The sequence below is a fragment of the Miniopterus natalensis genome, chromosome 11 (assembly GCF_054644295.1).
Source record: "Miniopterus natalensis isolate mMinNat1 chromosome 11, mMinNat1.hap1, whole genome shotgun sequence".
In the NCBI taxonomy this organism is placed as follows: Eukaryota; Metazoa; Chordata; class Mammalia; order Chiroptera; family Miniopteridae; genus Miniopterus; species Miniopterus natalensis.
Genome location: NC_142091.1, coordinates 19,264,017 through 19,273,113, shown reverse-complemented (window position 1 = coordinate 19,273,113; position 9,097 = coordinate 19,264,017). Strand labels below are relative to the sequence as shown.

The following is a 9,097-nucleotide window of genomic DNA, read 5'->3' as shown; positions in this document are numbered from 1 at the left end:
TGTTAAAACGCATCTGTTCTTAGGAAACGGAAGGTATTTTTACGCACAGGGTGAGTTGGCAGCACCAGGAGATGGGGCAGAAAGGTGGGCAGAGACCTGCCTGTTGGAGGGCGCCGCTCGCCCACAGTTCCGATGACTGCACAGGAAGGCAGAGGCCGGGGGCCACTCGCTGGGTGAAATGGCCCGCGGTGAAAGCTGGGAGAGGAGAGCGTTCTGACCCAAGCTGCAGATCCAAGGGCAGGCCTGAGACGAGGTCCCGGGGCACAGCGCTGGAACGCGGCTGGCACCGCAAAGGAGGCAGAGGCGAGCAGAGTGGCACAGGGCGAGCCTGGAGCAGCCACAGCAGCAGCAAGGCTACTGAGGGCTCGCTGAGTTTATTTAAAGGGCCCAGAGAGGGGTGGACTAGGCAACGTCACGGGAACCTTCTGTGCCAGGCATCTAGGCATTAACGGTTTGTGACGGGAAACCACTGGAGGGTTTCTTCCCCAGGATGACACGGCTGGGTCTGCATTTAGGCGTAGCTTGGAGGGGCGTGAGGATGGAGTGGGGGGGTCACCGAGGGGTGGGGTGTAGGAAGTCCGGGCGGAGGCCTAACGCCTGCGTTTATCTTAGATCATGGGCTGTGAAAGACAAGTGTGGTGTCAACATAGTTAGCATTTTGTTTATTCTTGTAAAATCTCAGGCCTATAATGCAATGATGGCCAAGGTGGGCTTTTGAGGTTGGGCAGTGTATGTGTTAACAGCTCCCTGTGTAAGGCTGGGATGTCAAAGGTCTCATTAGATTACATTCCACTTGCCTAATCGTTTTAGTGAGTCAAGTCACTAAATTATAGACCTATTCCGGTGTAGGAATCAGCAATTTCTGGAAGTTGATAGTTTGCCCAGCAGTTTCTTTTGAAGTCTCCATTTTTTCCTCTAGAGTTTTCTCTCTTCCCCCCTCCTCTCCTTCCCTCCCTCTCTCCCTCCATTCCTCCTCTCAAAAGGCCCTTAAGCAGGGCCAAATGGGGATGGTAACCTGGGGAAGGCAGCCCCCAGCAGGGGCCAGGACATAGGTATGACATGCAGTGAGAGGCACCAGCCTGGCAGGGTCAAGAGACTGGCCACAGAGAGAGGACTGAGATTACAGGAGCCAGCTTCCTCACCGTCAGGAAACAGAGGGACAGGTTGGGACAGGAGGCAAACTACAGTGACCCTTGAGAGAATGGGAATGAGGGTATTGGTGTAAACTCATATATACAGAAATAAATATGGAGCCAAATGGGCATGTGTGCATGGGCTTGTATATATACATATTTCCTGTGAGTGCCCAATGAAAGGGAGAAAGGGCCTGGGAACAGAGGCCCAACATGCAATCCTGCACCCAGGTTTTGGCGGCCACCACCACTCAAAGGAGCCAGGCTCCTTGGAAAAGGCAGTTTGTAGAGCTGCAGGAGGGAAATTGAAAGGCGAACCTGGAATACCTCGTGGTGCCAGGTAGTGAGGAAGTCACTGAATAAAGATGGAGGCAGGTCAAAAGGACACAAGCCTGCTGTTGGAGCCTTCTCCGGGCTAACCCGGGACATTCGGCGCATCAGAATACATACTGATAGTAATGGGTTATAGTCTTCTGAAGAAAAGAGGAGCCCATGAGTCCGTATTGATATAAATGAACAAATAAACAAACACCGGGAGAAGAGAAAGCTCTTCCTTTTAGTAGAAAGCCAACTAATAAATAAATGCAAAAAGAACGATGGCTTTAGAAACTAACCATTTTTGTGATCATTGATCCAGGCAAGAAACATCAAGGGCTTCTAAAACTCGTGTGTGAAAGTGGGTGGAGAAAGGGATTTTTACATAGTTACAAAATATAATCCCACAAAATATGTATTATTAACAAGGACAAAAGTTACCACCGTCCTGGCTGGGTGGCTCCTCCCGTACACCAAAAGGTTGCGGGTTTGATTCCCGGCCGGGCTCCTACCTAGGTTACGGGTCGGGTCCCATCAGGGCACGTGGGAGACAACTGGTCAATGTTTCTCTCTCACGCCTCTCTCTCCTTCCTCTTTCTCTAGAAGCAATAAAATATATAACCTTGAGTGAAGATAAAACAAAAAGTTACCACCCCATGTAACGGAATAAGTAAGTTTCCTGTGCCACCCAACAGGTTGCCAAGAAAAAACAAAATTTCTGTAATATTCTGGCCAAAAAGTACGTAATCTGAGCCTGTTTATTTTTTTATTTTTATTTTTTTTTTTATCTTTTATTGATTTCAGAGAGAGGAAAGGAGAGGGAGAGGAAGAGATAGAAACATCAATTATGAGAGAGTCATTGATAGAGCCCACAACCCCGGGCATGTATCCTGACCCGGAATTGAACCCTGATCGCCTGGATCCTAGGTCGACACTCAACAGCTGAGCCACGCCCGGCCGGGCCTGAGCCTGTTTATGAGGCCACATCAGACAAACCCAAATCAAGAGAAGTTCTGTAAAAGAGCCACTTATAATGTTAAAAAATGTTAAGGTCGTGAAAGTGAAGGAAAGGCTGATGAGCTCACCCAGGTTGACAAAAACTAAAGGGTTGTGGCAATCAGGTGCCACACGGGATTTTTGAAGGACCATTACTAACACATTTGGCAAAACCTGAATGAGGTCTCTGGGTGAGTTCTTTTTAGTATTCTTGCAACCTCTCTGTAAGTTTAAAACTGCTTCAAAATGAAATATTTTTAAAAAATAAGCATTTAAAAAATGGTCACCTAAAATAATTCAGGATCCCTTTGCTATGCTGGAAGACAGGACTCAGACTCGCACAATAGGACCTACTTCCCAGTGTTGCTCTGGGGAATTAGTGAAAGAATGTAAAAGTTAGTTGTAAATTAAGTTGTTGTTTCAACCAAGGAGAATAAAAACACTCTAGAAAAACAGAAACTATTTTGACAGTACTCAAGCCAGAAAAAATAAAAATAAAAAAAATATTACAAACAATCTGTAAAACCATATCCACGCAAATTAACTCTAGCTTTCCTTAATTATGTAGGGGAAAACTGAAATAAAAGATGAGTCCAAATAAGTAAGTTCTGTGATTAAGTGCTGTGATGAATCTCATTTTATACATAAAAGAGATGATATTTATTCATAGAAAACATGGGTGTGTTTTTTTCTTATCTCCTTTAAATAAGTATTGAAGAAATATTGAAAGATTATAAATTTGAAAGAGTGCCAAATTTTCAGGCTAAATATTAGTTTAGCCTTGGTCTAGCCCCAATTGAGAAAGGATGACCTCTAAAATTCCCAATAAAAATGACAACTGTCAGAACTGTGACCTAATTTTAAATGTACCTAGAAGAAGTCATTCCAAATTGAGAAAATTTAATAATGAATTTATTTGTTCTCTGAGTTTATAAGTATCTCAGAAATTTTATTAGGTTAGATAATAAAAACAAGAAAATGATGACTACATTTTATACGGAGATCTACCATTATCATGCTCAGTTAACGCGGTCTCACCCCAACATTTTAGTTTATTACACCCCATTGCCCATGTTCCTGTGCTCCTCAGGCTCCTTCCTTTGCCTTACCCAGGCCTTTGAATGTTGGTTCTCTTCAGGGTTCATCTTTAATCATCTTATTTGCGTATTGTCTATGTATTCTCATCTTCTATGCATTCTCTTTGGAAACAACTTCATCAATTACTGTTGTTCAAGATCCGCATATTGTGTATGCTGATGAAACCTAAATGTTTATCTTTAACCAAGATTTTTCTTTTAAGATATATCCAATGGTCTCCTGGAATCTCCACTTGACTCTGTCTCCATAGGCTCTACAGAGTGGGCACCTACTGTATTGTGTGCTTAGAGCAGCCATGCAGCGACTGGGAGGCTATCCTTCCAAATACGTATTTTGAGTGAAACTTCTTCCAGGCCTTGTCTCCCCAGAGAGGAGAAAGTGCTGGATAATGTTTATTATTATCATATACCATTACATATTATATATTATATAGCATTATATATTATGTACCTGTATGTAACATAGAATTATAACATCACACATAGTAATTATTATAACCATAAGCTACAATTTATCTGCGAATCCTCTCCACATCACTCCCTTTTGACTTGAATGCCTTCAAACACGCTTAGAACTACTAAGCAAATGTGAACAGCTTAATGAGTAGTTGTAAGAGTACGCTCTGTTTTTCTTCTTTCATACTTTTCTCCTTCTCAATCTTTTAAACATATCCTAAATTTATCTCCCCTACTCCCACCCAACCACTCCGCAATTAAAAAGCATTCTCTTTGAGAACAGAGGGCTCGCTGTGGATTTCCTTTTTTTCTCCCCCAGGTTAGCCCCACCGTCTCTAAACATTGCTTAGGAAATTTTTGCCAGTAAAAGTTGAAAGAATAGCTGATTAAAGTTTACAAATATCCTTTTACTCGTTCGCTTAACAAAGGGCTACGTGCCTGGCACCAGTGATATCTTAGCAAACATGACTCAGCTCTGTCCTTTAGGACAGTCACACAAAAGAGCAATTAGAACCAGGGGTCAAGAGCGGAGATAGGGTGTCATAGGTTATTGTAGAGGTCAGAGGCTTCCTGAGTGTGATGGGATGGGCGGCAGTGAACCAGACAAAAGAAAAGTAGCAGCACTTTAGGACGCGGGACAGTATGAGATGGCCTGGTTTGGGAAGAACATAACAATATTACAGCCCAGTGTTCCTCCAGCCTAAAGGGCGAGCTGAGTGGCAAGCCCTGAGGCAGATGAAGACAGGCGGGTCTTCTGTGCCCAGAAGTGCCTGGGAGTGAGGGGTAAACACTGAAGGCTGTGACCCTGCCAGCGCTTTCAGTGTTAACTTCTTGACTTTTCCTGTTTATGTTTACCTTCTTCTGTTGACTCTAGTATGAAGAATAGGATCTTGGCTCTGCTGAAAATGTGCCTTCCTGGGAACCTGGAGCCCCTGGCGAGCAAAAGAAGCTGCTTGCAGGTTCTCATCACCTTCTGCCTCTAGTCTGACTTTACAGAGCGCTGCTGGGTTCTCCCTGGGCAGGTGCTGGCTTCTTTGGGGGCATCAGGGCCTTTTTTTCACTTTTTTTTAGTCATCTGTCATCTTTTTCTTGCTCTGATCATGTGAGAAGTTTTTGGAATTTATCATGTCTCATTTCCCTTATTGCTGTTTTAAAACAAAATTTCTGGCCTTAGGCATGATTATTCTATCACTAAGGAGAAAATCAATCACTCAGAACACATTAACTTATTGTAAGATAGGTCTTTTCTTCAAGTCACTGCAGAGACAATGGCTACTTGGACTTTAGCTAAAGTTATACACACTCACTCAATGAATTGTTTTGTCTTTCTTCTGGAGATTAAATTCAAGGGAAATTTTTGTTAATATTATCTTTCATGTTGTCATGGCAGTTGGCTTTGTTTCTCTCAGAACTGGTTGACCTGTTATCATAGAGTTGTATGTTACAGCCTTTGTGATTTCTTATTTCATGGTTTTGATTCTTTTATTTCTTAAAGTAGTTGTTCCTGTTTCCTTGGAACAATGAATTTTTAAAAAGTCTAGCATGTGTCATTTAAAATTCACAGTCCTTCCCCAAACCCCTAACTTTTATTTAAAAGAGTAAAAAGTGAAATGAGAAAGAAAGGGTTCCAGGAGTGATTTCTGTGTAGGGTTGTCACACTAATTATAACGCATACTTTTAATTAGGAAAGCAAGCTCAGCTCTGTTTTCAGATTGTTAATATTTTTATTTTTCTCCAGAAAGTCTTTCAGATATCAATCATTAATTACGAATGAAGGTATATAGCTTCTTTCTATTTTTTTTACAGTTTAATTGCTCTATGCATCTATTAGGAATATTAGTGAAGCAAAGAAGGGACAAAACTTGCAAACACTCTACATAGTTTCAGAAGGCACATTGCAGGAAAAAAGTGACTAAGGATCACTAATCACTAAGGATCAGTAAACTCTAGGATTAGAGTCTTGGTAGATTCATTCTTGGGTGAACTTCTAATTACTAGTGGAGGAACTCTCATTCCTGGGGGGCACATGCCTGTTGGTGTCCCTTGAGCATGGGGAAACCAAATGGGTGGAGGAGTCAAAATGCCTGGAGGTGGGGTTGCTCAAGCCACAGGTGGGGAGAGTCCCCTAACCTGGTGGGTACTGAATTGGGGGCCAGTGGCTGCAATTGCAGCAGCTGCTACAGTGCCTCTTCCTTGTGGAGTCATTACCTGCTGGGATGGTTCCCCCAACCCCTCAAACACGACTTGCTAATCTAGAGGGAACCTGGGGAATTGGAACACCAAGTGGTACTCTTCTCCCAGGGGCTTTGCCAACCCTAGGGCCTCCTGCAGCTCCAGCAAGTGGTACATGAGCAATGCCAGTATCTCTGGGGGGAGATACCTCCACAGTCATGGACACCAAGTTCTCCCCACACGCAGAGCAGTCAGAGTGTGAAGAAAACCTGCTTTTCTTCACACTCTGGCTGCTCCACAATCTTTGGCTTAATCTTCCTGAACTCATCACAATCACAGAGGATCAAGTTCATATGATTGTCAAAAGCCTTAAGGGTGCCCATGAAGATTCAGCCGTCTTACAAGATACATCTCATTCTATTGTCCATGTGTTGCAGCGTCTTGCTGCTCTTTCCCACAGTCATAACTGCTGTTCCACCAAACCCAACGTCCACAATAAAGTTTCAGAATCCTTAAGACCTAAGGGAAGGCTACAGATAAAAGGTATGACATAGGTTCTGCTACAAACAATGCAAGCTGGGGTAGAAGCTCCAAACAGCCTGGTTCTTCACTTGGAATCAGCTTTAACCACCTCTTGGTGTCTCGGTAAGGGTCCCTGCCTCCGTTCCTCCTGGAAGTCCACCACAGGTACAGCTGATGGTCAAGCTGACAGTGCTGGGTATGACACCATGACTTAGCTGGTGGGGCTAAAATGATCCAAAGCAATCACATTTGTTGCTCCCCAAGACCATACTCACACCAAAGTCATTCTCTGCTCCCACACACCAGCCTGAGAAAGTGGCAAACTGCCCTTTCATGATTTCTTTTCCTCTCCTTGATGTTCATCGTAGCCTGACTTCACCTGAATGAAATAGTTGATGTGAGCTCCTCCTTCGGGTTGGCTCTTTCTGGAGTATTTTGTCTCTTCAACCCTATTTGACCCCTTGACCGGTGGAGCCACACTTTGGCTTACTGCAAAATACCCTGCCCACCCAGCTGGTAGTCCTTATGGAGTCGTACCCCAACTTCCAGGCCAGGGCTTTATTCTTTGTCTCATTTGGCATTATCATCTACTGTCATAGTTTTGTTGTTTGTCTCCACAAGGCTAAGTTGACACAGTTGATATGTTTTGGTAAGAAGGAAACCAGGATATAATAGTACCACAAAGCACAGGGTTTAAGATGTGCAGTGGATGCATTTTTCCATGTCTTAAATAATCATTTCTTATTAGGTAATATTTTCATATAACTCCACTTTTGTACTTATCTCCTCTTATTTGGGTTATTTATTGTATTGTGTCCCTCAAACTAGACTGAGTTCCTTAAAGCAATCACATTTGATGCATCTTTGATGCCCCATCCCTATAAGATTGAATGCAAACTGCAGAGAGCAGTTTTAGCAAATATTCATTGTATTGAATAAATTATAGCAGCAGTAAAAATATTGACTTAGAACCAGAATCATGTTATAAATTCAGAAGTATTTACTTTTTTTTTCCTTTGAGAACTCAGGTTCTTTTTTAAAGTGCTAATTTGCAGTTTGAAGCTGTTTAGGTGAAAAACACAAGAAGCAGCAACAAAAGAGACGAAGCAGGCACTTTTGGGTATTATAATTACACCTAAAGTTTGTTTTTATTATAGCTCTTCAGTTTTAATCATGCTCTTGATTCCATGAAATGTCATAGAATCACAGGACTGAGAAGGTCTCAAAAGGTCTTTTAGTCTCTGTCTTTAAGGAAACATGAGTTTAAACTTCTGCACACATTTGCTTACCCTATAGTTTTCTTTAAAATAACCAGAAGAGAAGGAAACATAGAGGTCCAAGCATTTTTTTAAAATAAATAATATTTTTTAAAAGTCTCTTTGGGTTATGATTTAACCACCTGATATATCTGTTCTCCCCAGCTCTTCCTTTTCTTGCTGCTTCTGGGAGTTTTCAGTCTCTGATCTCTTTCTCTTTTCAAACAGAACTTTAAATTCATCACTTCTCCCCTCTACACAACAGCTTAGCAACCAATTCTTGTTTCTAGAGCGTGAACCTATGGGATGCGGGTGATTCTCACCTTTGACCAGGAGTGGTTAATTAAGGCATTTATTTCAAGACAGATATAGTGCTTTCCCAAGCAGGGATTTTGGTGACTGATTTTTCTTCAGCTCATGTACTTTTCTTCTATAGAAATGACTCCATCCCTTCATTTTTTCACCATAGCGCTTCCTTTCCAAAAAAACGTAATATAACCTTGTTTCTTTCCTCTCTTTTTGATTCTCTGCTCAGGTCAACACCCATGATCTAGTTTTAGACTCAGAGCTGATTACGGGCTTCTAAAAAAGGCCAGCCCACTCCAGATTGCAGCATTCACGGACCGGTGAGAGCTGGTGATTCAGTTCCTGGGATTTGCCGAATACCACCATTTTCAATGCAAACTATGTTTTGTCATTCTTTTTAAATCTTTGTCTGTTTCCATCAGATTTCCAGGTTTTCCACCATACCTATTTTGTTCTACTCTCAGTCTTATAGAGCAGGGCTGTTCCTTTTTCTCTACTCTTCAAAGCCGAAGGATTCTTAGGGTTAAAATAGTGTATGTGCTGGTTGTCTGACTGATTTTCTTTGGTCCATTCAAGGCATGTAGATTGTACCAACTTTCGATCATTTGTCTGTGGACTTCCTGGCCTGCTGTCTTGAGAAAGACTTTTGATAAATGTGATGATAGGAGTACCATGCAGTGTGCCAAGGGAGCAGCATGGGAGGGGAACCTTTAGAGGTGGGGAGTCAGGAGGGCTTCCCAGAGGAGGGCAGCTAGCTGGTGTCCTAAAGTTTGAGAAGGACAGGTGAAGAGGACAGGATGACAGAGGGAGAGAGCTCCGGGAAAAGAGAACAGCAAGTGCAAAG

At 42.6% G+C, this 9,097-nt stretch overlaps 1 pseudogene; it reads right to left on the bottom strand.

The window, feature by feature from the left end:
* Positions 1-5,926: 5,926 nt before the first annotated feature.
* Positions 5,927-6,633, bottom strand: LOC107532346 (small nuclear ribonucleoprotein-associated protein N pseudogene; annotated as a pseudogene).
* Positions 6,634-9,097: the final 2,464 nt, after the last annotated feature.